General features: G+C 45.0%; 1 long non-coding RNA gene across 1 annotated transcript; it reads left to right on the forward strand.

Moving 5' to 3' along the window:
* Positions 1–929: 929 nt before the first annotated feature.
* On the forward strand, positions 930–3932 carry LOC144588373 (uncharacterized). The gene is made up of 2 exons (XR_013543901.1): positions 930–2946; positions 3129–3932. It is a non-coding gene; the product is annotated as an uncharacterized LOC144588373 (long non-coding RNA).
* The last annotated feature ends 19365 nt before the right edge of the window (positions 3933–23297 follow it).

Below are 23297 nucleotides of genomic sequence, written 5' to 3' on the forward strand. Positions count from 1 at the left end.
ATAGGGATTCTGAGGGAGGCCAATTGTCTAAGGCTGACCTGAAGAAATTCCCTGTGTACCACAAGGGAGATTGCCCTGAGGTGTTCTTTTCCTTAGTGGAAAGAGCGTTTGTGGACTTCTCAGTGAGGGAAACTGAGAAGATGACCATCATGCGATCTTTAATCAGTGGTAGCCTGGCTGAGGTTTATGCCGAGATGCCTGAGGAATTGATGAAAGATTTTGCAGAGTTTAAAAAACTGGTGTTTGCCAGACATGGGATAAATGCAGAGCAGCTGAGACAAAGATTCAGGTCCCTCACCAAAAAGCCAGAACAGACTTTTACCCAAGTGGGGGCCCAATTGGTGAGGCTGCTTGAGAAATGGCTATCGCAGGAAGGAACAGAGACCTATGAACAGCTTAAAGACTTGATAGCACTGGAACAGTTCTATTCAGTCCTGCAGGGGGAATTGAAATTCCAGGTGAGGGAAAGGAAACCGAAATCTGTGGCAGCAGCCGCAGAGATCGCAGATTTTATTTCCCAAATAAGAAAGCCCTTGGGTGAGGGGAAATCTGTAGGTAAACCCAAAGAAACCTACAGCAAGTACTCTCAGGGACCAGGGAAAAGCCAGCAAGGGGGAGGGGCCCATGGTGAAGGGAAGCCCTCAGGCATGAAACCAAGCCCTCAGAATTTGGAGGGAAAACCAAAACAAGAGGAGAGAGAATCAAAATACACCAGAAAATGCTATTTCTGTCAGGGAAAGGGTCATCTGATCTCAGAATGTGAGAAATTGAAGCAGCTAAAAGGAATGGTGCCTCAGAATTCTAGTGGGACCAAGCCAAAAGCTGTGTTCTGTGTCCAGAAAGAGCAAGGCTCAGTGTCACAGAGGGAGCCTGTTGCCATAGCTACTCAGTCTGGAACAGCTACCTCTGCTGATCAGGCTGAGGAAAATGGTCCTCTGGTGGAGGTAAAGCGCTGCTTGCTGATAAAAACAGATTCTCAGTTGTTTGAGACAGCAGGGGTGGACGTAGGAATACTTGACCGTCAGTATAGGGGGCTGCGGGACACTTGTTCCCAGGTAACCCTGTGCCATCCAGATATCATCCCTCGGGAGTTTATAATCCCAAATGAGAGCATGAAGGTGGCAGGTATTGAGGGGCAGGTAATCTCTCTGCCAGTAGCAGAGGTACCTGTCAACTTTCAAGGCTGGAGGGGAGCTTGGCGCCTAGCAATTTCATCGACTCTGCCAGCAGCCGTGCTCGTGGGAAATGACCTGGCTGAACATGTGAAACGGGTGCTAGTGATTACACGCTCACAAGCCACCACAGGGACAGTTCAGGGGGGTAATGATGAGCCAGAGACGGAAGCAGAGGGGAGTTCAGAAGCTGTGGTGGAAACCTTAACCACAGACAGCAGATTTGGACAGGAGCAGAAGGCAGACGCCACTCTCCAAAAGTGTTTTGAACAGGTGACTGACGCCCAGCTAACACCTGAAACCCCAGTGAGATTTCTGGAGAAAAAGGGGATTCTGTATAGAGAGACCCTGAGGAATATCTCAAAAGGGGGAGATGGGATCAGGAGTCAGCTAGTGGTACCTGAAAAGTATCGCCCCATGATCTTACAAAGGGGTCACTCTGACATGTTTGCTGCACACTTAGGAGTGAACAAAACACAGCAGAGAATCACACAGAATTTCTACTGGCCTGACATAGGGAAGCAGATCAGGGAGTTCTGTAAACAATGTGATGTGTGTCAAAGGCAGGGGAATAACCGCGACAGGACCAAAGCAAAGTTGTGCCCTTTGCCTGTGATTGACACTCCGTTCAAATGCATAGGGGTGGATATTGTGGGACCTTTGCCCAAGGCCACAAAGAGGGGGAATAGGTTCATACTAACAATTGTGGACCATGCCACAAGGTATCCTGAAGCCATACCCTTGACAAACATCGAAACTAACACAGTGGCCGATGCTTTGGTGGGGTACATGTCCAGGATGGGATTTGCCTCAGAGATAATCACAGATTTGGGCACATCGTTCACGTCAAAGCTCATGAAACGCTTATGGCAAATCTGTGGAATTAAGCACAAGGAAACCACTGCCTATCATCCGGAAAGTAATGGGTTAACTGAGAAGTTCAATGGGACTCTGATGCGCATGATAAGGGCTTACTTGGCAGAGAATCCAAACAATTGGGACCAGAAGCTGCAATCCCTTTTGTTTGCTTATCGATCAGTGCCACAAGCCAGTACCGGGTTCAGTCCATTCGAACTTTTATTTGGGAGAAGGGTGAAAGGGCCCCTTGATTTGATCAAACAAAATTGGGAGCAGATCACCCAGGATGACCCACAAGACGTTGTGACATATATAGACTCTTTAAGGAAGGACCTAAAGAGAAACCTAGAGCTAGCAGCAGAGACCCTGCAAGCTCAAAAGGTCAGAAAGAAAGCATGGTATGACCACAAAGCTAGAGAGAGGCACTTTGACCCAGGGGAGGAAGTGCTTTGGCCTAGGCCTTGCAAAAAGAACAAACTGCAGCTGGGTAGCCCAGAAGTAAAGTGCTTGGGTCACATGGTAGGGGGAGGAGTGATAAAACCCCTGGAGGCCAAAATAGAAGCTGTTCGTGATTGGCCTAGACCCAACACCAAGAAAAAAGTCAAATCATTTCTTGGGTTGGTGGGCTACTACAGAAAGTTCATCCCGAGGTTTAGCGAGATTGCGGCTCCGCTGACCGATCTGACGAGGAAGAAGGCTGATGACCGCATCCCGTGGACCAGCGACTGTGAGGCGGCGTTCCAGAGGTTGAAGGAGGCGTTAATCAACTATCCTGTCCTGCGTGCTCCAGACTTCGACCGGGAGTTCATCATCTACACCGATGCGTCTAACAGCGGGGTAGGAGCAGTTCTGTGCCAAGAGGATGAGAATGGTGACCAGCATCCAGTGTCCTACCTGAGTAGGAAACTTCAAAAAGGTGAGAGACATTTGGCAACCGTGGAGAAGGAGTGTTTGGCCATAGTCTACGCGATCCAGAAGGCCAAGCCTTACATCTGGGGAAGACATTTTATTCTGTGTACTGACCATTCACCATTGCAATGGTTAAAGACGATGAAAACCCACAATAGCAAACTTATGAGGTGGGCTTTGAACTTACAGGACTATGACTTTGAAGTGAAGGTGGTCAGAGGGTCAGTGAACTGTGTTGCTGACGCCTTATCAAGAAGACCTGAAGACTGAAGACGGCGAAAGAACATGGACTATATGTATATAATGAAAACAAAAAGTTAAAATGTACCTGGTTTTAAATTGGTTTGTATTAATAAAGGTAAAATTGATGTAATGCATATGGTAAATGTTTGAAATGCCTATTTGCTATGTTTAACTTGGAGTGTAAGTATATGTAAGTATTATATGGTATGTATAACTGTTGTTGTATGTTTTATACAGGTTGTTTTTTTGGTGAAAAGCACCTTAGCTTTCCCCCTACAAAACAACTTATAAAGAGGGGAGGTGTTACATAACAGCACTGATGTTACCTGTCTGTCATGGGTTTGGAGGGAAAGTTCCATCCTATGGGGAGTGGAAGGCGGGACATCAGGAGGAGGGGCTGTACTGTATAAATATGTGATGCCTGTGTGGTGAAAGGAGATGCTGAGACAGACTGTGAGACACTGGGAGGGACGAAGCAGCAGCTGGGGAAGAAGAAGCTGTTGTGGGAGTCTGTGTGTCTGACAGGGTACTACTGTGTGTCAGAGTACCAACCTGAAAGGTTCAGGGGTCTGTTGGTTAGCCAGAACTGATGGGTTCAGGGTCTGCGCTTTAAGTTAAAGGTTCTAGGTGAACCAAACTGTATGCTTGTGTGTGTGAGAATAAGCCACGTTACTTTATTTTATTCACCTGATTGTTTTATTTACCCTGTTTGTATTTAAAATAAACCTTATTCTTTTATTTGTTTAAAAATCCATCCCTGGTCTGTGTGACTTATTATAGGGAATGGTTGGTGGCAGCTTAGTAACTGTGTGATAGATCCCAGTAGGTCTGGGTTTGTCACACCTGGAACCCGCTGGGTCCTGTAAATCTTCACACACCTACAGATTAAGGAAGGGGCCAAAGAACTAAGGAAGAGACAGGACAGTACCAGCAACAGGGAGGGAAAGCAGCTCCTTTTCTTTTCTTTGTCTTTGTCTGCCCTTTTCATCAATGCAGAAGGAATATTTTGAATAAAAGCCAGTGTGTGAAAACAGTCCCAGGAAGCAGAGGGAGAACCTGGCAGGCTCCAGAGGTCTCCTGAGCTGGATGATGTCTTCATTCAGCCAACCTTCTAGCGGCCCCTCTTCTCATAAAGCAGCAGTGGTTGGTGATCAGGAATCCTGTTTTTTAGATCTGAAACTATGAGAGAGGGGGCAACAGGACGAACGGAGACCATTTAACCTGAGAGTAATTTGATCTCTGTGTCCATCCCATAAAAGGAGGGGGGATGCCTTTTAAATCCTGCAAAATGTTGGCAGACATGTTATTCACTTGCTGTGTATTTGTTCTTCCAAAACGCTCAAGACAATGACTTCCTTGGTCCTTCAACAGTTTGCTCTGAGGGTGATGGCAGAAAATGACTCACCAATGGAATTACATTTATTTATTTATTTATTTATTTATTTATTTATTTATTTATTTATTTATTTATTCAATTTATATGCCGCCCAAACTACCCAGAGGTCTCTGGGCGGCTTACAATAATTAAAATTCAATACAGCAAAAGATAAAATAATTACAATTAAAATACAATTAAAATTGCCATCAGACCCACAGCTAATATTATTTCAGTTAAAAGCCTTCTGGAACAGGAAGGTTTTGACCTGGCGCCGAAATGTCATCAGTGTCGGCGCCAGACGAATCTCAGTCGGGAGGGCATTCCATAGTCTGGGGGCAGCTGCCGAAAAGGCCCTTTGTCTACAAGCCGTCCCTCTTACCTCCTTGAGGGACGGCTCTTTCAAAAGGGCCCCCTGGCTAGATCTTAACTGCCGGGTAGGTTCATATGGAAGGAGGCGGTCCTTCAGGTATCCAGGGCCCAAGCCGTTTAGGGCTTTATATGTCAAAACAAGCACTTTGAATTGGGCCCGGGCAGCAACTGGTAGCCAATGTAACTTATACAGAATCGGCTTGATATGTTCCGTGGCAGCTGCACCACTCACCAGCCGCGCAGCTCGATTCTGGACCAGTTGCAATCGCCGGACCGTCTTCAAAGGCAGCCCCACGTAAAGCGCATTGCAGTAATCTATGCGGGATGTTACCAGTGCATGTGTGACTGTCATGAGACTCCGCTCGTCCAGGTAGGGCCATAGCTGGTATAATTTCCGCAGCTGAAGGAAGGCGCCCCTGGCCACCGAGTCCACCTGGGCTTCCAGTGTTAGACTGGGGTCCAGGAGCACCCCCAAGCTGTGGACCCTGTCCCTTAGGGGGAGTGTAACCCCATTCAGGGCGGGGAAATGGCCCTCCAGCCTGTCCGGCAAAGCACCCACTAACAGCACTTCCGTCTTGTCTGGATTGAGTTTCAATTTATTAACCCTCATCCAGTCCATTATCAGGTCCAGACACGAGTTCAGCACAGAAACTGCCTCACCTGGATTGGTGGAAAACGAGAGGTAGAGCTGAGTATCGTCAGCATATTGCTGACTCCTCAGCCCAAACCTCCTGATGACCTCTCCCAGCGGTTTCATGTAGATGTTGAACAGCATGGGGGACAGTATTGAGCCCTGAGGAACCCCATGACATAACTGCCATGGGGCAGAGCAACTGTCCCCCAGCACCACCCTCTGGACACGGTCAGCCAGGAAGGAGCGGAACCACTGTAAAACAGTGCCCCCAACTCCCAACCCAGCCAGCCTATCCAGAAGGACACCATGGTCGATGGTGTCGAAAGCCGCTGAGAGGTCCAGGAGTATCAACAGGGTCACACTCCCCCTGTCTCTCTCCCGGCAAAGGTCATCATACAGGGCGACCAAGGCAGTCTCTGTACCAAAACCCGGCCTGAAACCCGATTGAAATGGATCCAGAAAATCCGTTTCATCCAGCAGCGCCTGGAGTTGCCCGGCCACAACCCGCTCCAACACCTTGCCCAAATAAGGGAGGTTCGCCACTGGTCGGTAGTTGACCACCAGCCTTGGGTCCAGGTTAGGCTTTTTAAGGAGTGGTCGAATCACCGCCTCTTTCAAGGCGGTAGGGACCACTCCCTCTCTCAGAGAGGCATTCACGGCCTCCTGGACCCAGGTGTGAACCCCCCTGGCTGATCTTCCAATTAGCCAGGATGGGCAAGGGTCGAGCGGAGTGGTGGTAGAACGGACAGATCCAAGCACCCTGTCCACATCATCAGGTCTCAACAATTGAAACTCATCCATTAATACTGGACCTAAGCACGGCGCACTGGACACATCCTCTGATTCTGCAGTAACTGTGGAGTCCAACCCACTGCGAATCTGAGCGATTTTTCCCTCAAAATGTATGGCAAACTCATCACAGCGAGCTGATGAGCAGTCCGGGACCTCCACTGGATTTCCCGGTTGAAGAAGATCCCGGACCACCCGAAACAGCTCTGCTGGACGACATTCTGAGGAAGCAATACGGCTGGAGAAATATTGCCGTTTCGCCAGCCGTATTGCCACGAAATAGGCCCGATAATGGGCTCTAAGTCGTGTTCGATCGGACTCCCAGCGGGATTTCCTCCACCTGCGCTCCAGCCGTCTCCCCTCTCGCTTCATCGCCCGCAGTTCAGAAGTATACCAAGGAGCTGTCTGGGCTCGGTGAGCAGGGAGAGGACGCTTAGGCGCAATCGTGTCAACTGCCCGGGTCATCTCCCTATTCCATAGGGTGACCTGAGCTTCGACAGGAGCGCCGACCATATCAGACGGATAATCCCCCAGAGCATTCAGGAATCCATCTGGATCCATTAGTCTCCGAGGGCGGATCATCTTAATAGATCCCCCACCCTTGCAGAGGGAAGAAGACGCTAATAGACTGAACTTGACCAGGAAGTGGTCTGACCATGACAATGGGGTCACGACCAGCCCCTCCACATCCAAACCACCATCTTCCAGTCCCGTTGAGAAAACCAGGTCCAAGGTGTGGCCCTTCTCATGCGTCGGACCGATGACACATTGAGACAGCCCCATGGTTGTCATGGTGGCCATGAAGTCCTGAGCCGCCCCAGTCAAGGCAGCCTCGGCATGGATGTTGAAGTCCCCCAGCACCAACAGCCTGGGAGTCCTCAACATCAGGTCCGAGACTACCTCTGTCAGCTCAGGCAGGGAGACTGTTGGTACGCAGCAGGGTGGGCGGTACACCAACAGAATCCCTAACCTGTCTCGCGAGCCCAACACACAATACAGGCCCTCGAGACCTCCTCTCAAAGGGACAGGAAGCCTGGTCAAGGAGATAGAACTCCTATAGACTATAGCAACTCCCCCTCCCCGACCCTCCGAGCGACCCTGGTGCTGGACTGAGTACCCAGGCGGACATAGCTGGGAGAGGGGAACACCACCCTCCTCTCCCACCCAGGTCTCAGTAATGCACGCCAGGTCAGACCCCTCATCCAGAATTACATCATGGATGAGGGCAGTTTTATTTTGTACTGACCTGGCGTTCATCAACAGCACCGTGTGGCTCGAGGGTTTGCTGATATGGTCGCCTGATACCATCTGGTTGGGGGTAGAACTAGAAGAAGGGATAGATGTAAGATATCTAACCTCTCTTCTCCTACGCGGGCATGTCCTACCCCCACCGCCATTCCTTCCCCTACCCAGCACCACCTCAATGGCTGCCCCCTCCAACACCCTCCCCCCTTCCTGTTCCATTAGATCCACTGTGGGTCTCTTCTTCATTGATGGCAATTAATAACAATTTAAAAACATTTAAAACATATATAAAATAAAACTTTTCTAAAGCCCCTTCTCTCCCTCCCAGCCATGTAGCTCATGTTGAGAGGGGGATGAGGCAGCCAGGAGCAGCAGGGCCTGATCCTGCAGGCACAGGGGAAGGTTGAGCCAGCTCCCTTGAGAAAGGGCTGGCATCCAACAGGGGCCCGACCACAGTTCCACTGCCTCTCACCCAGTGGGCTGTGGCCGGCAGATGGTCTCTTGTTCCCTCTGTCAGCAGGCACGCTCGTCCGGTCAGGTCCCAAAGGAAGCTCCGGTTAAAACCTTTCTCTCCCCCTGGGCCAGGTGGCCGGTGTTGGTAGGGGATGAGGCAGCCAGGAGCAGCAGGGCCTGATCCTGCAGGCACAGGGGAAGGTTGAGCCAGCTCCCTTGAGAAAGGGCTGGCATCCAACAGGAGCCCGACCACAGTTCCACTGCCTCTCACCCAGTGGGCTGTGGCCGGCAGATGGTCTCTTGTTCCCTCTGTCAGCAGGCACGCTCGTCCGGTCAGGTCCCAAAGGAAGCTCCGGTTAAAACCTTTCTCTCCCCCTGGGCCAGGTGGCCGGTGTTGGTAGGGGATGAGGCAGCCGGGAGCAGCAGGGCCTGATCCTGCCAGCACAGGGGAAGGTTGAGCCAGCTCCCTTGAGAAAGGGCTGGCATCCAACAGGGGCCCGACCACAGTTCCACTGCCTCTCACATATGTCTGCTTATGGGTTACCACCAATATAGTCACCACCAATAAGGATGTGACCATTTGATTTCAATGCACTAACTGGTATCTCCCATGGTGGATGTTTTGTAGCCTCTAAGGTACTTTGTTTTTCTGAGTCAGCCAGAGTCAAGGTCTGTCTTTCCTAACAGGAGAAATGGGCCACAGTGGGGTCTTATCTGGATGGGAGCCACAGCAGGATCAGATACAAAGAAATGGAAGCACAATGTTTTGCTGGATCCTCTGCCTATCAAACCCGACAGATCAGCATGTTTAACCTTGCAAGCATCTGCTTCTGTTGCTGCTTCAGGAGCTATTGCTTCCGCTAGAGAATATTAGAGGAGTCTTCTCTCCCTGCCCCAAACTGGTGTTTTTGCAGAGTCTTCTCATAGAAGCCACAGACAAGGCAATCATGGAGCATCTCCAAATTTGGATAATTGCAATACTGTGCCAGATATCTAAACTTAGCAGCACACAATGAAATACTCTTGGCTATGTTTATAAAAAGAATTATTTCAGATGATTTGGGGCAGAAATGCCCTTGTAAGATGGCCAAAAGAACCTCATGTGATTTATTAACAAGTTGTGCTGAAGCCAAAGAAATCTGCCCCACAGACACTGCGTCTCTTCTCTGGAGTAGTTATACTATTTGTGACCAAAAGACAACTCCAGGCTTTCTGGATATAACCCACCCATTGGCTAGGATCCACGGGGCCGAATCCTTTAGCTTGCTCTTGTGTAGTTCAGATTCTATCATATGTGCTGAGCTGGAGTGTTTTGTAGTGATCTGAGTCACTACAAAAGATGAAGCCTGGCTTCAGCAGGAGTATTTGTGTCCCTTCTCCTCCATGTGAGAAAATACTGTGTGTAGCTCAGTACACATCCATCTTCACTAGAGGAGCTGATGATGAAGGGAAGACGAGGCAGCGGAAGCAAATTCAAGGATAACTTTAGTGATCAATGTTTACTAAGAAACGTTTACTGTAGACAAGATGGAAAGGTAACATGGAATCAGAGTGTTGAGTGGCTGACTCAGGCCATTACAGAAGGACCCGCCTTATCCATGGGATCAGTATCCATGGTTTTACTTATCCATGGCCTGAAAATATTAAAAATATTAAAAGAAAAAATCCAGAAAAAACCTATATTCACATTACCAGAATAGGCCACTGGATGGACCCAAAGTCCAAGCTATGAATACTTGTTGGCAAAGAATACAAAGCATGGCCTCTGTCACCCTCTCGTGGCTAGTTCTGGTAATTCATGTAATTTTTCCTTGGTTTTTTCCTTTTACCTACACATGCACACGCACACGCACACGTATACACACACACACACACACACACACACACACACACACACACACACACACACACACACACACACACAATGGGGCGGGCTTGGGTCCAATCCCCAGAAGATATGGGCGTCCTACTGTACTAGATATGATAAGTGTGGAGAGTAGATATAATCTGTTTGGTTATTTTTGACAATTCCTTTTCTGATATTAAATTAACCTGATGGAATTCCCTATTACGAAATGAAAATACACATTGTTGCAGTTTACAGATTCCACTGGTGGTTGTTATTATTATTACTGCAGTTTACAGACTTCACTGCCTCTTCAGTGGAGGAGAGTGTATATTGCCCCTCTTCATATGTGTTGCATGCTATATAGTGTTGCATCTTTTGGCTGTAAAGTTCTTCTAGGACAGTGGTGCTCAAACCTGAATCCCCGGATGTTGTTAGATGACAACTCAAACAATCCCTGATTATTGGCCATGCTGGCTGGAGCCTCTGGAAGCTGAAGATTGACCATCTTTGAGGATCCACTGCTGGGAACTCTTGCCCTCGGAAGCGAACCATGGATGGGAGTGAAGGAAGCAATCAGGCAATCAGGATGACTGATGACAGGGGCTCAGGTATCCACAGGAGCATGCTGAAGCCTGTTTTCTATGTGTATTCCCTGGTAAACCATGAAAGGCAGTATAATGCCACAAATATTTATAAAAGTTGGTATGTTTGGGTCTTTCTTCTTATATTTGTCACCTCAACATCTCCCTCCTTCCTCGGGCAGTGCAAGGCCACCACCAAAAAAAACAAGGAGAAAAGAAAGCCTAAAAGGGTGAAGAAGGATTTTCATTATGAAGTTAATTAGCTTCTGAGCCAAGCTGCACCTTTTCAAGAGGAGGAATTAGAGAGATTTAATTGCTTTATCAGCCTTCTCTTTGATTTTCAGCAATCAGGCTGATTCCATTTAATTTAACTGCCACAGATGAGAAGGAAATTGATGCACTCACCTGCCTTGGAGCAGAAAAGAGAAAGAAAGATGGGGGGGAGGGAGGGAAGGGAAGGCAAGAAATTGGCAGATTAATGAAAACCAACAGCATTTGCTCCCAATTGGAAATGATGTGCCTTGCCCCGAGGTGTTGGGATCTGTATGTCTCCTGCTGCAGTGAGGTGCACAGTGATGCGAGACCCATCTTAATGGTAGCAGTGGGGAGAAACGGGGTTTCTCTGCCCTTGTGAAGCAGGGAAAGGTATTCTCATGAAGGTCAGGGACCAATTAATGAACATACATGGGTGGTGATGAAGAACAGCAGTGCTTCTTGCAGTCACATGAACTGCAATGCCTCGGTTGAGTCTTAGCTGGTCCCCTCCTGGGTTGTCTCCCCAACCCTTCAAACATCAACCACACTCAACTTTCTGTGATTGAACCTGAGCTCAGAGGCCATCTGTTGGAGGACAGCTGTCATCGATATTCTCCTATTATAACCTGCTTACTTTGATTTATGTCTACCCTGTTGCATGGGTTCATAAATTTCCATCCAGAGTGTCATTATGCTAGGAGGGATCAAATGCCACTTAGCCCCAACTTCTGTGCCAAGGCAGATCTATCCATCACTAGCCTTCTCTCCTTTTCCATCTAAAGTGAATCATTAGGGACATTGTGGTAGGTGGCACAGGTCTTCTGACCAAAGTGCATTTAACTTTATAAGCCAGGGGAAAAGATGTAAGAGCAATAAGAGAATGGTGTCAGCCTCCTTGTTCACCTCCCATCCAGATCTTCGCTATCTCATCCAATCAATAGGAGAGTGTCTTGATCTGTTATTAGAAATCTCAGTTAGAAACACAAGAGCACACCCTCCTAATTAAAGAGACAAATTATCTGTTGTAAATAACATAAACTAGGCATGTCAATTAAGGGTTGTAAAAGTATTATTCATACATTTTATGATCTTTGCTACTCACCAGCATTGTTCTGTGAGACTGAATCACAGAATCATAGAATAACGTAATTGAAAGGGGCCTATAAGGCCATCAAGCCCAACCCCTTGCTAAATGCAGGAATCCAAATCAAAGTAGATCTCACAGATGGTTGCTCAACAGGCAACATTCACATTCCTTGACAATGAAACTGGAGATCTGAAGACATCCCTCTAGATGTAGAAACATCTTACTCAAATATACTTCCCCCTGAATTCAAATGTTAATCAATTCTCAGATTTTTTTTTAAATGCCAAGGTTTTATATAAAGGAACAACAGAAGGACCAAGTTTCAAGTATGTTTAAAAGTGTTTCTACCTGGTACTTTTGTTGGACTGGTTAACTGCACATGAATTGAATAAACACATTCTTTATTTAAACCTTAGAACCGGAAGGTCATTGTCATTTGACGTCCAGGTTACCCCCACGCAGATGAGTCCATAGAAGATGGGTGCAAGCTTTCTCAGGATTATGGGGAGCAGATGCTGGTGTGGGGTCAAGGAATTCAACTGCCCAACCTAAATCAGCCTTAACTAAACTGATATGAGAAAATTACAGCCACTTGTTAGGGAATTTTAACAAGTGTTATTAAGCTATATCTGCAGAGTTCCTTACATTTGTAAATATCATTAAAAAAACATACTTTGAACTTGAAGCTACAATAAGCCACTGAAAACAATTGTTGGGAGTAGACTATATAATTATTATCTCACATTTATTTTCTATGCCAGAAGTACAAGGGATTTCAGGAAGTATTAAGATTCAGTAGTCTTAGTCTTAGTCTTAGTCTCAGCCTTAGTCTTCAGGGATACCTGGCTGATTTTTTGAAGAAGCAGCTGTGTTAGTCTTGCAAACATAATATAAAAAACAAAACAAAACCAGCAAAAAAAAGGCATTGTGGCACCTGAAAGATTAACTGCTATATATTCATGTGAGATTTTGTGGATTAAATCCACTTGCCTGATGAAGCAGCCTTGATCCACAAAAGCTGACATTAAAATATAGCAATAAGTCTATACGGTATCCTACTGTTTTCGTCCTTTATCTTTTCCTGTTTTGTTTTTTAAGAATCTGGCTGATTCTTATGGAACACTTCCTGTCGTGTTGTTTTACCTGAATGGAAGGAAACAAGCTGCCGGATAGGGCTGGTGTTCAAAGTTGTACCTGCTGGGCATGCATGTGGAATTAGCACTCTTTAGTTCTATAGGCAAGAATCCCTCAGTAAAAAGATTTTGAAAGGGCAGGGGTTTTTTGGTACTTTGTAACTATTATTATAATTGATTCCTTTAAGAATGACTTCTCCAGCTCTGTGTTGATGGAACAAAAAAAACAAAAAACAAAAAAAACCCACTACCCACTTCATGTTGCCATACCGTCCATATCTGATATCACATGCTTGAAATAAAGACTCATTTCAGCATGCCAAAATATTTCCATTATCAGTATTAAATATTTTGTACAAAACCTAGGTCAGTTGTCCTCTCACCACACACACACAAACAACAATCAGTACTAAGTCCCAACAAAAGTAGGCCCATTGAAACAATTGCGGTTTGGTGAGTCAACTCCTCTGTAAGCTCCATTGTTTCAATGAACCTACTCTAGTTGGAACTTACTACTGGATTTCAGCCACTGAATCATCTAGGGATCTAGGTGTGAAAAGAGGTAACAACTCAAGAAGCATCTCCTGAAATAGCTGATAATAAACAGTACAGCACAAATTTATTCGCGAAGGCTTTCACGGCCGGGATCTAATAGTTGTTGTCGGTTTTTCGGGCTCTTTGGCTGTGTTCTGAAGGTTGTTCTTCCTAATGTTTTGCCAGTCTCTGTGGCCGGCATCTTCTGAAGATGCCGGCCACAGAGACTGGTGAAACGTTAGGAAGAACAGCCTTCAAAGAACACGGCCAAAGAGCCCGAAAAACCGACAAAAACCACAGCACAAATTATTTCAAATTTTTTCCTTTCAGCTGTTATTGATTGAATGAAATACTTTCCTCTCTGTTTTTGAAGTCACACGCAATATTCAAACATACGGACTCAAACATATGGACTCAATGGGCAACACAAGTGCCAGTTGGGCAGAATGGTAGAAGCAGGGCTGTTGCTTGGCTGTCTGGAATGGGAGAGTATGGAAAAGCATCCACTATCAATTTGACCAAGGAACTGGAATTAAGGAACATTATAGCCAGAGAAAGTAACTCTTCTTCTCTTTTCCCCTTGGTGTAGGGGTTAATTAGGAATTATTTCCCCACAGGAGTTTCAATTATAAGTCTCCTCACTGCCAGCCTGCCACCCTCTACTGAGCTCAGGGAATCAAAGGCTGGTTATTGTGAATATTGAGCTACTATAACCTCTGTCCCCTTTTATTAAAGTGGTATTGCCGTGAGTTTCTCAGTTAATCACATTTTGGCTTGCAGAGGTCAAGGAACTACAGCAGAGAGAGAGATGGGTAAAACAGTATTATGCAAATAGATTCTGAGAGAGTTCACATTTCCACTTGGTAACAAGCTAGAGCAGATAGCAACTCCAGCCACAAGCATTTCCAGTTTGTTTCTCTTTAGGAGGAGGCAAATCAGATGGTGTTGTAGTTGAAGGGGAAGGGTGATATCCCCTAGCAGCGGTGTCCTTCCTATTTGGCAGAAGAGAACAGCATGAAAAGCTGTCCTGAGGCTACAACATCCCAGAATATCTGGTGGGTGAAGGATAGAGAGGCCCCATCCATTGTTTCTGGGGCTGTGCTTGATGGGTGGCAAATAAAGCCTTGGAAACTATGCTAGCAGCAGCTTTCATACAGTAATCTTTATTTGTGCCAGAAGCATCACAGTACAATTAATAAATGCATCAGATAATTTCCCCTCATAATGGGCAACTTCAAGAGCATTTCAAGCAGCTAACATCAGGTCTTCAGCACATGATGAGGACCACAGACTACACTGACATGGGTGTGGAGCTACTTGTTCTTCTCCCCACTTTGTTGATGCAAAAACAAACAAACAAACAAACCAAAATGCCCTCCAAAACCCTAAACCAAACCAAAACAAAACCCTCCTTTCAAAAACCACCCCATTTCCTTAGGTTCACTTTGGTTCTGCCAACTTCACTCTGTAATTTATTAATTGACTTTCAAGTAGCTTGGTTCACTAGTGATCAGGGGCTGGACTTCCCTGGAGCGACATCCAGTTCTTTCTTTCCACATTCTAGTCCAGGCATGCTCTGCTGTCCTTCAAGATTCACTGATGTTCTCAAAAAGATCTTCCTTGATTTTAATTTGGGAGGGGTGAGATGGTAGCCAAGGAGAGGATGCTCTTTTGATGTAGATGCTTTCAGTCTTTCACTAGCAGCTGCTACCTCTCTCCGTATGTCACCTTGTGCAGTGCCTACCAGGTAACTGATATTATCAACAGGGGTTGACTTCAGGCATCCAGTAATAATTTTATGGCTTTCATTGAATGCTATGTCTACCTGTTTTCCATGGGCCTGAACTATACCAAACTGGGTGGCGTGTTCACTTGTAGAGTAGCATGGGGGAAACCAAGGCTGTAGTTCTTAGTATCAGAGGTGCCTGAACTGATTCCCAATAGCTTCAGCAAAATATTGTTCCATGCAGAGACCTTTTGCTTTGTATTTTGGTAATGTTTCTTATAGGTCACAGTACAATCCAAAGTAACAGCTAGGTATCTGGGGCAAAACAACAATGTAGTTGCCCTTCCAGGGTTTCTGAGGTTTCTGAGATGCCTAATTGTTTCTCAGGTAGAATGCACATATTTCAGTCTTAGAAAGGTTGGTTTTAGGTTGTATTCTATCATAATATGCACCATGTTCTTCTAATGCATCTGTTAGAAGAGTGGTCCCCAACCCCCGGTCCACGGCCCAGTGCTGGTCCATGGCCTGAGCCGGACCGGGCAGCTATGACAGACCTACCACCCACCCACCCCCACACTCATCCCCGCAGCCTGTTTGTGGCTGTGCGCGTGCTCCAGCATGCCCGTGCGAGTGCCACGCCGCCATTTGCACATGTACAAACAGCGACACGGCACTCGCATGGGTGCGCGCGTGCATGCGTGTGAGAGAGCATGGGGGTGTCCCACCTTTCCCAGCCGGTCCGAAAAGGTTGGGGACCGCTGTGTTAGAAGACGTTCCACCATCTGAAAGCTGTCCAACTGATCAGCAAGTGTGAGATTGTCAGCAAAAATAAAAGTTTTGGTGTCTTGAGGCAGTGGTTGGCCATTGGCATTGATGTTAAACAAAACAGAAGTCAGTACATTGCCCTTAGATGGCTATTCTTTGAGTCATTTTTGCCCTTGAAAGTTAATGAAAAATCTATGATTTTGCAAAAGGGATATTTTTTTATATTAATTAGTTTATAATCCTTGGTTAGGTTATAAAATTTTTGCAATAGCATTGACGATGAGCCTTCTTATAGGTAGCCAAGATGTCGAAAGAGGCTATCTCTATGTTCTTCTTAGTTTCAAAAGCCTCTTCACTATGTTATATTAGATGTAAGATTTGTGGTCTACAATTCTTCCCAGGTATAAAGACAGTTTGTTTTGGGGTGAGGAGTGTTTCCACTCCCTCTATTATAAGCATACAAGCTATTCTTTCCAGGACTTTATAAAGATAATAAAGTAGTGAGATCAGCCTGAAGATTTTTGGGCCTGTGAATTCTTTACCAGTTTTCAAAACAGCCTTTCTCTAAATTTTTGGAATCCTGAGAGGGTCAAGACAATTGCTAAATAAATTAAGGATTACAGTTTTTGTTACTGTGTCAAAATGTTCTACTTGTTCCATGTGGATGTCATAAAGGCCTGCTGCCTTATAGTTTTTGCAGGTGCACTACAAATAGCTTTTTCTAATATGCTTAAGCTGAATGGTCCTGTAAGGTCATTTATCTCCAGTTGCTTATTTCTTTCAAGTGTAATTCCTGATTTAATCATCATGATCACCATCATCTTAGGACTGCAAAGCTGGAAGGAAGCCTATGGATCATGAAGTCCAGCCTTTGTCAAGGAGTCACACTGAGGAGTTAAACTCCCAACCTCTGGCTCAGCAGCCAGATATCTAAACCACTGAGTTATCTCACTGTTCCTATGGCAATGTTCAGACCTGCCAGTAATGAGAAGTTGATGGGTTATCTGATTTGCTGAAATGTTTGTATGACTAGGGCTTTTACAGTGGTGCCTCGCTTAACGATTGCCTTGTTAAACGACAAAACCACTATATGATGACTGTTTTGTGATCGCTTTTGCGATCACAAAATGATGTTTTAATAGGCAAAATTCACTTCCCAACGATCGGTTCCCTGTTTCGGGAACTGATTTTTCGCTAGACGATGTTTCTAAAACAGCTGATTGGTGGCTTCAAAATGGCCACCCGCTGTGTAAAATGGCTCCCCAATGTGTTTTTGGACAGATTCCTCGCTTTACAGGCACCGAAAATGGCTGTCCCTATGGAGGATCTTCACTGGATGGTGAGTTTTCAGCCCATTGGAATGCATTGAACGGGTTTTCAATGCGTTTGAATGGGATTTTTTATTTCGCTTAACGAGGATTTCGCTCTACAGCGATTTCACTGGAACGGATTATCCTTGTTAAGTGAGGCACCACTGTACTTGTGTTATTGAGTGCCACAATGTTTTTGATTTCTTTTTTGTTTTTTGCTTTGTTTCGCCTGGCTTGCTAGCACAGACTAACACAGCTACCTCTTTGAAAACTACAAGTTTTCCAACAGTTGCAACAGATGCCCATAGTCCATTAGCTAATCACACAGAAGGGCTTGTTTCTGACTAGCATAAATCAATAACTAAATGAAACTTGTCCCAAATAGCAACTGTTTCTTTTGTCTTATTCCTCCTGTTCTATAAGGTGTAGGATGTACCACGCAGAGGTTTATCCCTGGGTGATGCGAATGTCTCTACATTGCACCTTGCCATTTAGATCACTGCTGTTCTTCACACAGAAATACTGTTGTCCACGGATCACGCAGCCCCTCTTTCCCCTTCTCTGCCTCTATCACCACCCTCTTGCTCACTCCTTCAATGCCATTCAGACATCTTATTTAAAAAAATCGTCTAGCAGTTGAAATAGTGCCGAACAGACAGGTAAGCATCTAAATGAGTATTTTTATCTGTTTAGCACTATGACGCTGAAAATAGGAGAAAAATATATTTTTAAAATACAATTTACAAATTGCATAGCAGTTGTTTTCCTTATCTGTACAAGCAGAACGCAGGCAAAAGGAGTGGGGTTCCCTCCCACATCTCACCCTACTCTGCCCTTCATCGATGGTGTCATATGGATATGCCCGACAATCACCATAAAGGACCATCAGAGATGCTCATGCAAGCTAAAAACAAGATGAATGAATGCAAATAGAAATGCTACAAAAAAAAACAAACCCAAACAACCCACCAGCTCTGCTGGTGAAACAAAATACATCTCATACTCATGCCAAAAGATTGGATCTACTTGTGATTCATCCTACTGTCGTGTGGTCAACAGAACAAATATTTAAAAACCATTGAGAAACACAGTACTAACAGTGGGACAAATGCCTGTCTAGTCAATCGCTTACTCTTTTGTAAAATGAATGTTTAGCATCCAGGCCAGATGGTGGGCCAAATGGATACCAGGTGGCTAAAATCTGGGTAAACGGGATGATATGGTAATCCTAGCAATTTTAACCCTGCCTCAATTAGGGATGCAAAGAATAGTCACTGAATTCTTCATTCAAATCCATTTTGTTTCTCATGACATGACAATGAATTGCTGGTTGAGACAGATTCATTGGAAATATCATTCCCTGCAAGATTCCTCTTTGCCAAGAACAAGCACTTTCTTTTTCAAGGTTTCTGCAACTTGGGCAAAGGGTCTCTGTGCAGAACTGGCACCTTCTCCCTTTGGGAAGCAGAGTACACCCCCTCAAAACAGGCACAGAAGGGCAAGCTGGTTGATCCACCCCAAAGATCAGTGAGAGCCAGCAATTCATCCAATGCCATTTAAAAGCCAGGACAACAAAGCAGCAGCTGTTGCAATTTTGGGGAGTTTGTGTTATTTGCACACACCCACATCCAAACGCAAATATGATTCAGGCCCAGTCCAGCCTGCTCCAGATCCTAAATCCAGTGGTGACTCTGCCTTTTTGACTTCATTAGCTGACTCATTAGCCAAATTACAGTTTCATTTGTCAAATGACAATCTGGCCCTCGTACTCAATCATTAGTGCAATGGCCAAAGCCAAACTCTAATTGTTAAGATAGAAATCCAATAGCATTTTGCTAAAAATGATGTCAGCAGGGTGGACCAGCCTGCAATCCAGAGGTCCCAATCTTCACATTTGGCCACAGCTTTTGTTTTTGTTTTGCTTTGTCATGCAGGTTCCATAGAATCCATAGAATCTTAGAATAATGGAGCTAGAAGGCAACTATAAGGCCGTTGAGTCAAACTCTCTAAATGCAAGAAGCAAAATTAAAACATATCTGACAGAGGGTTGTGCATGGTGTTTGAGGATGTGATAGTCTTCTCAGACCAGATGTCTACCAAACTGAAGGTGAGGTCAGTGAGTGCGCACGCGCACGTGCATGCATGTACATGCACGTGCAAATCACGTTTATAAAATTTCCAGAAAACTGCAGTTCCATTTTTAAAAAGTGTGTACAATCAGTTGAGTGCTCAGTCTTTCCAGTTCATGCTGCTCTTGTCCCTGCTGCCGGGAGTACCATGCTGGAATGCCTATGACTGTCTATTGGTTTGAAATACTGCACTGACAGTGCAATTAAAATAGAACATTATAATGGTGAGAGTTGAGGTTCAGCAGTGAACAGTGCAGATATAATGTAAAGTAAGCATTGATAAATCACTTTTCTTAAAATATGTGCTGATTTTCTGCATTTGTATTGCATTGGCCGAAATCCTCTTGCCCAGTTACACTGGCTTGATGTAAGCAGTGTAACCTTGGGAGGCAAACTGTCTTAAGTTAAGAAATTACTGTAGACTTTACTTGAGACATTATCACATCCTGAGTTATGTGATTCAGCATTTAACTCATAAGGGCTAGAGTGATTTCTTAACTTGGGGCAAATTTCCTCCCAAAGTTACATTGTTTACATAGCTTTGCAAGAGGATTTTGGCCATTCTCCTCTTGTGTGCTGCTTCTGTCAACTGATACTTACTCTCTCTGTATAGTTTACATGCTGACAGTAGATAGACAGGAGTGAAATATCGCTACCAGAAGTCTTGCCACTGGATCAGGGTCACCTGTGGCAATTCAATGGTGATCTCCCATTATTAAAGGCTCCACCCATTCCAAGAATCCCAAAGGTTTCCCAAGGGCAAGAGTGATCCCTAGGTAGTCTTGGAACCTGAAGGAGGGGAGGATAGGAAGTCATCTGGCTTGCATGGCAAAAATTTACACAAACAGGATTTCAGCATATGACTGAGAAGCCCTCGTAAGCACAGCAAAGTTTGGATCCAACTGGTAGCAAGAACTGCTCACTTATTTCTGGTTTGTGCTTCCTCTTCTTTAATTAGTTGTTGTTCCATAAGAGATCTGGTCTTAACCTGGTAAGTTTACTCATGAATTTTGAGAGACAGACTTCTGAAAATTCAGTAACAGTGTCTTTCAAATTATTAGTGTTCAGATATGCTTGTATTCCCGCACTGAAATATTAAATCCCCCAGTTTCTCAAAAACCTGGACCTTTTTGTTCACACAAAGCCTACAGCACTCTGTGTCTAAATCTTGGCTTCAAAGCAACTTCTTTGAAGTCCCTCCTTGCCAGGATAGCCTGTTCGTTGTTTAGCAGTTTCCATGTTTGCTTATTCTATTATTTTCATTTATAAGTGCAAAACACAAAAGCAATATATATAACAGTAACATTTGTTCATCATAGCCCCTGTGCTCTTTAACATTTTTATTATTGACCTGGATCAGGGGGTGCAGGGAATGTTAATCAAATTTGCAGATGACACAAAATTGGATGGACTAGCTAATACTTTGGAAGACAGAAACAAAATTCAAAATGATCTGGATAGGCTAGCACTGGGCTGAAAAAAAAACCCAGAATAATATTTAAAAGGGATAAGTACAAAGTACTGCCTCGAGGAAAAAGAAACCAAACACACAGTTACAAGGTTGGCTCAGCAAAACTACAAGTGGGAAGGATCTTGGAGTCATTGTAGATCACAAGCTGAATATGAGCCAACCTTGTGATGTGGCTACAAAAATGCAAATGCTATTTTAGTCTGCATTAACAGAAGTATAGTCTCCAAATCCCGTGAAGTACAGTAGTACTTCCCCTCTATTCAGCACTGGCTAGGCCTCACCTTGAGTACTGTGTCCAGAAGGAAGCTGACAAATTGGGACAAGTTCAGAGGAGGGCCACAAGGATGACCAGGGGGCTGGAAACCAAGCCCTGTGAGGAAAGACTGAAAGAACTGGGCATGTTTAGCCTTGAGAAAAGAAGACAGGGCGGTGATATGATAACAGTTTTCGAATACTTGAAAGGCTGTCATACAGAGGAGGGGCAGGATCTGTTCTTGATCATTCCAGAGCGCAGGACACAAAACAATGGGCTGAAGGTATAGAAAGCCAGATTTCGGTTGAATATCAGGAAAAAAAATCCTGTTAGAGCAGTATGGCAATGGAACCAGTTACCTCGAGAGGTGGTCAGTTCTCCAACTCTGGAGGCATTCAAGAGAAATTCAGACAACCACCTGGCAGATATCCTTTGATTTGTATTCCTGCATTGAGCAGCGGGTTGGACTCACTGGCCTTCCTTCCAACTTCATGATTCTATGGAAATGCCCCCATATAAATGATAAAGTACAACAAAAAGTGGCAACAATATAAACATGAACATATAAAAATGTGTGCCATGTAAGTGGTGGGCTAGCAATTCCTAGAAGCAGAAAGCCCAGTCAAAATAACTCCCGATTTACATTCCCTCCTGAATCCCTGCAAGGATGCCATCCTTTGCAGGAATTGTGGAAGATAATTTCAGAGCATGGACGCAACAATATGGAAGTTCTTCTGAGAATATACGCAAGCCACGCTGCTTCCTTTTGTTGTTCTTGGCTCTCAAAACCAGGTGCATCTGGGTGGTGGTGCTGGGAATTGAGAGTGTATCACAACAGCAGCATTGACGATCCCTCTCAAGTGTTGCCCGAGACGTCTGCCTACATTTGGTGACTGATGAGGCCAGATATTACTGCTACTTAGCATTTATATAGCACCTTTAACTTGCTTTGTGCTTCTCCACCTTTATTGAGTTACAGTTGCTCCCAACTCTTGGCCCTGAGGAAGCAGAAAAAGTAATGCAGAGACCTTTGCAAAGAGTATAGAAAAAGAAATGAGAAGCCAGTATGGTGCGCAACCAGGTGGTCTGGTGACATGCGGAAGAAGGAATGAGCACAGCAGGGCACTGCAGAACAGGCCATCTAATTAACTGCTTGCTCTCATTTTATTTCCTTCAGCCTTTCCACTCTTGCATCATTTGTTTCCTTGTTTAAGTGAAACAGCAAGATACTTACAATACGTCTTCTATATTTGCAGCACCCTTCTGAAGGGGGCTGCCACTGAGTCTTTTGGGGTGGGCTGTCCTGTGGCTTTGTTTCTGACTGTGCTGAGATAGCTAATGATTTTGGGATTAGCAGAACACAGCCCGTTTAAGAATGGTGCCAGGATCCCTGAGTATCATAATTAAGAATGGCCTTTGTCACCAGTAGCCTTGATGTCTCCTTTCTCCTGTCCCTGAAACTTTTATTTTAGCCAATAATCCGTCAGTGCTTGTTATAGGCTCTAAGTATCTCCTTCACAACAAGAGTTTTGCATCACAAGCAGAATAAAAACAGGGATAACTTTTTCTTATAAGAAAAACCAGGCAGGAGTAGTCCTTGTCAGATAGAAGGTAGATTTGGAGATATGGATTAAACCTTTGTTAGGAGAAGTCTCCTAGAGCCATAGCTTGAGAGTCCAACAAAATATTCAGGACATTTTGTATCCTTGAAATATTCTTATATTTTATAAGAGTATTTATGTATAGTAGAGACGATGGTAACATGCTCTGAACAGAGGTCTTGGAACAGCATCTAGTTTGGTTGAGAAGGCCAATTCGAGAGTGACAATCCCTTCCACACTGAAGACAAATACAATCTCTCCCCTGTCCATCTCCCTGATTTTGTTGTTTTTGGAAATGACTCTTTGCCTCAGCCTGCTGGACAAATGTCTCCTCAAGATGGGAGAGGCCATGATGCACCGCCTGCCTCCAGACTGAACGCTCAGATGTCAAGGTTTCCCATCTGTTGAGGTCCATTCCTAAGGCCTTCAGATCCCGCTTGCGGATATCCTTGTATCGCAGCTGTGGTCTCCCTCTGGGGTGATTTCCCTGCACTAATTCTCCATACAGGAGATCTTTTGGAAGACTCTCTGATTAAACCAATGTTTACCTTTT

Source organism: Pogona vitticeps, chromosome 3, assembly GCF_051106095.1.
Source record: "Pogona vitticeps strain Pit_001003342236 chromosome 3, PviZW2.1, whole genome shotgun sequence".
NCBI classification, from domain to species: Eukaryota; Metazoa; Chordata; class Lepidosauria; order Squamata; family Agamidae; genus Pogona; species Pogona vitticeps.